The 8,345-nt window shown below is 38.5% G+C and overlaps 1 long non-coding RNA gene across 1 annotated transcript in view; it reads right to left on the bottom strand.

Annotated features, from left to right (window-relative positions):
* Positions 1 to 606: 606 nt before the first annotated feature.
* LOC146406312 (uncharacterized) overlaps positions 607 to 8,345 on the bottom strand; it is a 30,388-nt gene continuing 22,649 nt past the window's right edge. Inside the window, exon 2 of the long non-coding RNA XR_014809913.1 lies at positions 607 to 1,475. This is a non-coding gene — a long non-coding RNA (uncharacterized LOC146406312). The remainder of the gene's footprint in view (positions 1,476 to 8,345) is intronic.

Genomic DNA, 8,345 nt, shown 5'->3' with positions numbered 1-8,345 from the left:
TGTGTGAACTTTTGGACCAAGTCAAGTCTCGTAAGTCACGCAAAGGAAATAATTAAGGGTGTCTTTGAAAAAATTTAACCATAGGGTGATCACTGCAGTTTTTATAATGACAAAAAAAAATGGAAACACTAATGTTCAAATATAATGGGTTCATTAAATAAATGATAGCATATCAAGACAAACTGAACTGACATGGCTCAGTTTTAAATGGTGTGTGGCATACCCTTCTATGTTATCTGGCTCTGATTCTAAGGGAGTTATTTTACAACTCTGTAAAAGTACAACTGATAGCAACATGAAATATCTCTTGCTTAGGGACACGTAAGTCCTGCCCTGTCCTGTCCTGTTCAAGTGTCTTCCCTCCCCCACTGCAGAAGAGGCTGGGTTTGCCTCTGTTTGCAACATTCACGTCAATATTCTTGATCTACAAATGTCCGTTCTTTGGATTTTCTTTTGAACTGGTTATATCATCTTCCTGATTCTCTCACTGATTAATGAGTTAAATAAAATCTTTACCAAAGACAAAAAAAAAAAAGGAATAGAGACAGAAAAAAATACAAGTTCTTGAACACTGCACAAGTCACTAAAAGATCACAAAAGGCCAAATAAATGTATGATTCCATTTATATGAATGTCCAGAACAGGCAAGTCTACAGAGAAAGAAATTAAGGCAGGGGTAGTTGTTGGTAGATTTGAGGGGTGCCTCTAAAGGGTAACAGGGTTTCTTTTGGGGATTATAGAAATGCTCTGAAATTGGGAGGAGTTCCTGTCATGGCCCAGTGATAACAAATCCAGCTAGGAACCATGAGATTGTGGGTTTGACCCCTGGCCTCGCTCGGTGGGTTAAGGCTCCAGCATTGCCAATGAGCTGTGGTATAGGTCACAGACACGGTTTGGATCTAATGTTGCTGTGGCTCTGGCGTAGGCTGGCGGCTACAGCTCCAATTAGACCCCTAGCCTGGGAACCTCCATATGCTGTGGATGCGACCCTGAAAAAAAAAAAGAAATGCTCTGAAATTGGTTGCACTGATGGTCGCACAAATCTATGAACTTATTAAAAGCCAATTAAATGCACACTTTAAATGACTGAATTGTTTAGTGTATCAAATATATTTAATAAAGTTGTTAAATCATTTTTTTATGTACTCTTGTCTGTATGGAATTACTTTTTTTGTCATATTCAAATTACAAGAGTAAAATCAATGTAGTTTAGAGTTCCATCCACCACTCTGGATCTGCTTCTGTCTCTTCTTCCACAAGGTTGCTCATCAGACCCCAGCAGCCAAAATGGTGACGCAGCTAGAGACCAAGTATGCTTTTCAGGAAGGTTTGAACAGTGCAGGAGTCAAACTGCACTGTTTTGCTCCTGTGGTAGTCGATTTTCTCCTGTAGTAGTTTCTCTCCTGTAGTAGTTGATTTCTCAGCCATGTAGTATGGGCCTTGCAAAATGATCAAGCCTTTCTTCCATTCTCTTTCTGGAAAGAGAAAATCATAGGATTATTTCAATAGATGCAGAAAAAGCACCTGATAAAATTCAACACCATTTATGATAAAAAAAAACCTCTCAATAAAATAGGTATAGAGGGAACAAATTTCAACATAAGAAGAGCCATATATGACAAGCCCACAGCTAACATCATACTCAATGATAAAAAAGCTCAAAGCTTTTCCTCTAAGATCAGGAAGAAGACTAGGATGCTACTCTTGGCACTTTTATTAAACATAGATTTGGAAGTCCTAGTCAGAGCAAGAAGGTAAGAAAAAGAAACAAAAGGCATCCAAACCAGAAAGGAAGGAGTAAAACTGTCAATATTCTTAAGCCACTGCAACACAGTAAGAACTCCAGTCATATGATTTTCATTCTTCATTTTGTTACCGTGTCACAGTGATTTGTAGATGTTGAACCATCCTGGCATACCTGGGATATATCCCACTTCATCATGGTCTATGACTCTTTTATGGCTCTTTTAATAAATTGTTAAGTGATACAGAAAACTCTAAAGACTCCACCCCACCACTGTTAAAAAAAACAGTTAAGTTGCAGGATACAATATCAATACAATTGACCCCTGAACAACACAGGTGTGAACTTCATGAATCCACTTATATGTGACACTTTTTCAGTAAATATGGAGTTCCTATTGAAGTTCAGCAGTAATGAACCTGACTTGTATCCGTGAGGACAGGAGTTCGATCCCTGGCCTCAATCAGTGGGTTAAGGATCTGGTGTTGCCATGAGCTGTGGTACAGGTCACAGAGGCGGCTCGGATCTGGCATTGTGGCTGTGGTGTAAGCTGGCAGCTGTAGCTCTGATTCGACCCCTAGCCTGAGAACTCCCATATGCCCTAGGTGTGGACCAAAAATAAACAAAAATAAACACATACTACAGTACCACACAGTCTTGGCTGACTGAATCTGCAAGTGGGGAGGGCCAGCTATAAAGCCATACACAGATTTTTGACTATATGTGTGGAGTCAGTGCCTGAACCTCTACAGTGTTCAAGGATCGACTGTATTTTATATATATAGTTTTATATATATAGTTTATATATATAGTTTTGTTTCTATACACTAGTAACAAAATAGCAAAAAGAGAAATTAAGAACACAATCCCATTTACAAATGCATCACAAAGAATAAAATACCTAAGAATAAATTTAACCGAGGAGGTGAAAGACCTGTGTACTGAAAACTGTAAGATCTCAATATAAGAAACTTAAGACACAAATACATGCATAGCTATTCCATGCTCACATAATGGAAAAATTAATATTTTTAAAATGTCAATACTAGCAAAAGCAATGAACCGATCAATGCAATCCCTATCAAACTTCCAATAGCATTTTTTTTTTACAGAAACAGAATAAACAATCCCAAAATTTGTACAAACACAGAGAATATCTTGAATAGCCAAAGAATCTTGAGAAAGAACAAAGCTGGAAGCATCACATTCGCTAATTTCAAATAATATTACAAGCTATAATAATCAAAACAGTAAGGTAACTCATAAGACAGACACTAATCAATGGAACAGAAGATAGAGGCCAGAAATACACCCATGCACCTATGGTCAATTAATTTGCAACAAATGAGCCAAGTATACACAATGGGAAAAGACAGTTTCTTTGATAAATGATGTCACATGCAAAAGAATAAAATAAGACCACTATATTTTCTATATTTTTTTGTCTTTTGTCTTTTTAGGGCCACAACCATGCCATATGGAGGTTTCCAGGCTAGGGGTTTAATTGGAGCCATGGCCATCAGCCTATGCCAGAGCCATAGCAACACGGGATCCAAGCCACATCTGCGACCTACACTACAGCTCACAGCAGGCACCTACGTCCTCATGGATGCTAATCAGATTCGTTTCTGCTGAGCCACAACAGGAACTCCAAGACCACTATTTTACACCATACACAAACATTAACTCAAAATGAACCAAGTATTTGAACACAAGACCTGAAATAAAACTCCTAAAAGAAAACACACGTGGTAAGTTCCTTGGTATCAGTCTTGGCAATAATTTCTTGACACCAAAAGCAATGGCAATAAAAGCAGAAACAAACAAGTGGGGCTAAGACAAATTAAAAAGCTCCCATACAGCAAAGGACATCACTGAATGGAAGAAAATATCTGCAAATCATTTTTGATACAAATACCTAAAATGTATTAAGGAAGCATAAAGCTGAATAGCAAAAAAACAATTTAAAAAATATACATTTTTTTCAAAGAAGACATACAGAGGGCCAACAGCTACATGAAATGGTCCTCAACATCACTAATTATCAGGAAAACGTAAATCAAAGCCACAATGAGTTCACGTTTGTTAGAATGGCTATTATCAAAAAGACAACAGGAGTTCCCGTTGTGGCGCAGTGGTTAACGAATCCGACTAAGAACCATGAGGTTGTGGGTTCGGTCCCTGACCTTGCTCAGTGGGTTAGGGATCTGGCGTTGCCATGAGCTGTGGTGTAGGTTGCAGATGCAGCTTGGATCCCGTGTTGCTGTGGCTAGGGCATAGGCCGGTGGCTATAGCTCCAATTAGACCCCTAGCCTGGGAACCTCCACATGCCACGGGAGTGGCCCTAGGAAAGGCACAAAGACAAAAACAAAAACAAAACAAAAAACCAATTAAACAAATAAATTGGACATACATGTATGTCTAATTTCTTTCTTATATATAATATATACATATAATATTATTTCTCACATATATATATTTAGGGCTGCACCTGAGGCATATGGAAGTTCCCAGGCTAGGGACAGAATTTGGAGCTGCAGCTGCCAGCCTATGCCACAGCCACAGCCACAGCAATGCAGGTTCCAAGCCTTGTTTGTGACCTACACCACAGCTCAGGGCAACACTGGATCCTTAACCCACTGAGCAAGGCCAGGGATTGAACCCACATCCTCATGGATACTAGTCAAGTTCATTACCACTGAGCCACGATGGGAACTCCATAAATTTATTATTTTTGAAGGTGGTATTCTTGGAAAATACAGGAGAGTCAACTAAAAAACTATAATAGTAGGAATTTAACAAAATAGTGAGAACAAAATAAATGTAAAGAAAACTTTCATTTATACCAACAACAAACAAGATAAATTGAGGAGAAGGCAGTATAGCGGATCCTCGAACAAGGTAGGGGTTGGGGGTATGATCAACCCCACACAAACAGAGCTGAAAATCCAACATAACTTTATAGTTAGGTCTCTGTATCAGCAGTTCCACAGCCACAGATTCTACCAATCACTATATAGTACTGTAGTGTTTATTGAAAAAAAATCTATATATAAGTGGGCCCATGCTGTGCAAAACTGTGTTGGTCAAGGGTTAACCGTGTTTACAACTGCAACGAAAAAGAAAATACTTAGGAATGAACTTCACAATTAAGACCTACATAAACAAAACTTTAAAACTCTACTGAATTTGAAAGGAATAGTTAAGTAAAAGAAAGCATGTCATGTTCTTAGATAAGACCTAACACCATGAAGAGATGATCCCCCTATGATAATATATAAATGACATACGATCCCTATAAAAATTCCAACAGTTTTCTTCAATGGCCAGACTGACCCTAAAGTTCATGTGAAACTGGGGCACAAAATTAACATAAACACATTTAAAAATATACGAATTACTTCAAACATCTTTTCTGACAACCAATGACATGAAACTAGAAATCAACTGGAGGAAAAGAACTAAGAAAAAACTACTACATGAAGACTAAACAACAAGCTACTAAAAAAACCAACTGGTCAATGAGGAAATCAAAAAGGAAGTTTAAAAATAACTTGAGGCATTCCTGTTGTGGCGCAGTGGTTAACGAATCCGACTAAGAACCATGAGGTTGTGGGTTCGGTCCCTGACCTTGCTCAGTGGGTTAAGGATCCGGTGTTGCCATGAGCTGTGGTGTAGGTTGCAGACTCTGCAACCGCATTGCTGTGGCTCTGGCGTAGGCTGATGGCTACGGCTCCAATTAGACCCCTAGCCTGGGAACCTCCATATGCCACGGGAGCGGCCCAAGAAATGGCAAAAAGACAAAAAAAAAAAAAAAGGAAATAGGACAAACAACAATGAAAGCACAACCATACAAACTATGGGATGCCACAAAAGCAGTTCTTAGAGGGAAGTTCATAGCAATACTGGCTTTCCTCAAAAAACAAGAAAAATCTCAAATCAAAAACCTAAGCTACCACATAAAACAACTATAAAAAGAACAAACAAAACCTAAAGTCAGCAAAAGGAAGGAAATCATAAAGGTCAGAGAGGAAATCAATAAAATAGAGATTTAAAAAAAAATAGAAAAAATTAAAACCAAGAGCTGGTTCTTTGAAAGAGTAAATAAAATTGACAAACCTTTCGCCAGACATTTCAAGAAGAGAGAACCCAAATAAACAAAGTAAGAAATGAAAAAGGAGAAATCTCAACAGATGCTGCAGAACTACAGAAAACCAGAGTTCCCATAGTGGCTCAGTGGTTAATGAACCCGACTAGTACCCATGAAGACACAGGTTCGATCCCTGGCCTTGCTCAGTAGATTAAGGATCTGGTGCTGCCATGAGCTGTGGTGTAGGTTGCAGACATGGCTTGGATCTGGTGCTGCTGTGGCTGTGGCGTAGGCCGGCGGCTACAGCTCCAATTCGATGCCTAGCCTGGGAACCTCCATATACCACAGGTGCAGCCCTAAAAAGACAAAAGACAAAAAAAGAAAAAAGACATACAAAAAACTGTATTTAAGAGAATACTAGGAACAATTATATGTCAACAAATTTGAGAACCTCGAAGAAATGGACCACTTTCTAGGGACATGCAGCCCACCAAAACTGAACCAAGAAGAAATAAATAAATAGATCGATTACTAGAAATTAAATTGAATATGTAATTTTTTTTTTTGGTCTTTTTTTTTTGCTTTTCTAGGGCCTCTCCTGTGGCATATGGAGGCTCCCAGGCTAGGGGTCTAATCGGAGCTGTAGCCACTGGCCTATGCCACAGCCACAGCAACGCAGGATCCGAGCCGCGTCTGCAACCTACACCACAGCTCACGGCAACGCTGGATCTTTAACCCACTGAGCAAGGCCAGGGGTCCAACCCGCAACCTCATGGTTCCTAGTTGGATTTGTTAACCACTGCGCCACGATGCGAACTCCTTGAATATGTAATTTAAAAACTCCCTACACACAAAAGTCCAGGACCAGATGGCTTCACAAATTCTACCAAACATACAAAGAACTTATACTGATCCTTCTTAAACTTTTCCAAAAGACTGAAGCAGAAGAAACACTCCCAAAGATATTCTATGAAGCCGTCATCACCCTAATACGAAAACCAGACAAAGATAACTACCAAGAAAGAAAACAGTGGGGTCAATACCTTTGATGAATAGAGATGCAGAAATTCTCACAAAGCTTTAAGCCAACAGAATCCAACAACACATAAAAAAGATCATACAGCACGATCAAGTGGGATTCATCCCAAATTCACAAGGATGGTTCAACATGTACAAATCAATCAATATCATACACATTACAGAAAAGAAGTCAAAAACCACATGATCACCTCAATAGATGCAGAAAAAAACATTTGACAAAAGTCAACATCCATTCACAATAAAAACTCTCACCAAAGTAGGTAAAAAGGGAACACATCTCAACATCATAAAAGCCATTTATGATAAATCCAGAGCCAATATAACACTCAACGGAGAAAAGCTAAAAGCCTTTGCACTAAAATCTGAAACAAGACAAGGATGCCCACTCTCACCACTGTTATTCAACATAGTATTGAGGTTCTAGTTAAGAAGAAGGAAGAAGAATAAAGAGGAAGAAGAAGGAAGAAGAAGAAGAAGAAGAAGAAGGAAGAAGAAGAAAGAAGGAAGAAGAAGAAAGAAGGAAGAAGAAGAAAGAGGAAGAAGAAAGAGGAAGAAGAAGGAAGAAAGAAGAAGAAAGAAGGAAGAAAGAAGGAGGAAAGAAGAAGAAAGAAGGAAGAAGAAGGGTATCCAAATCAGAAGTTAAAATTGTCACTATATGCGGATGACCATGAAACTATATATAAAAAACCCTAAAGACTCCACACAAACTTGACCTGATAAATGAATTCAGCAAAGTAGCAGGATCCAAAATTAACATTCAGAAATTAGTTGCATTTCTGTATACTAACAATTAAAATATTGGAAAAGGAATATAAAAAGCAGTACCTTTTAAATTCACACACACACAAAATTAAATACCTAGAAATAAACCTGACCAAGGAGGTGAAAGACTTACACACTGGGAACTATAAAACATTAATAAAGGAAATTAAAGAGAATTCCAATAAATGGAAAACTATCCCATGCTCCTGGATTGGAAGAATATTACAATGGCCATACTACCCAAAACCATGTACAGATTTAATGCAATCCCTATCAAATTACCCATGACATTTTTCATAGAACTAGAACAAATCATGCCCAAATTTATATGGAACCATAAGAGACCCAGAATCGCCAAAGCAATTCTGAGGGGGGAAAAAACAGGAGGCATGTCTCTCCCAGACTTCAGACTATATTTAAAAGCTACAGTGTGGTACTGGTACAAAAACAGATATACAGGTCAATGGAACAGAATAGAGAGCCCGGAAATAAACCCATACACCTACAGTCAATTAATCTTTGACAAAGAAGGCAAGAATATAAAATGGGAAACAGTCTCTTTGGCAAGTGGTGCTAGGACAGCTGCACGTAAATCAATGAAACTAGAACACACCTTCACACCATGCACAAAAATAAACACAAAGTGGCTTAAAAGACTTAAACAAGACATGGCACCATAAAGCTGAAAAGAGCACAGGCATTTTATGA

The sequence above is a fragment of the Sus scrofa genome, chromosome 1 (genome assembly GCF_054392235.1).
Source record: "Sus scrofa isolate SSC_HxYL_T2T_F1_AM1 chromosome 1, Sscrofa_HxYL_maternal_Yorkshire_Landrace_v2.0, whole genome shotgun sequence".
Taxonomy (NCBI): Eukaryota; Metazoa; Chordata; class Mammalia; order Artiodactyla; family Suidae; genus Sus; species Sus scrofa.
Note: the sequence above shows the minus strand (reverse complement) of the source record. Positions and strands in the feature narration are given on the sequence as shown.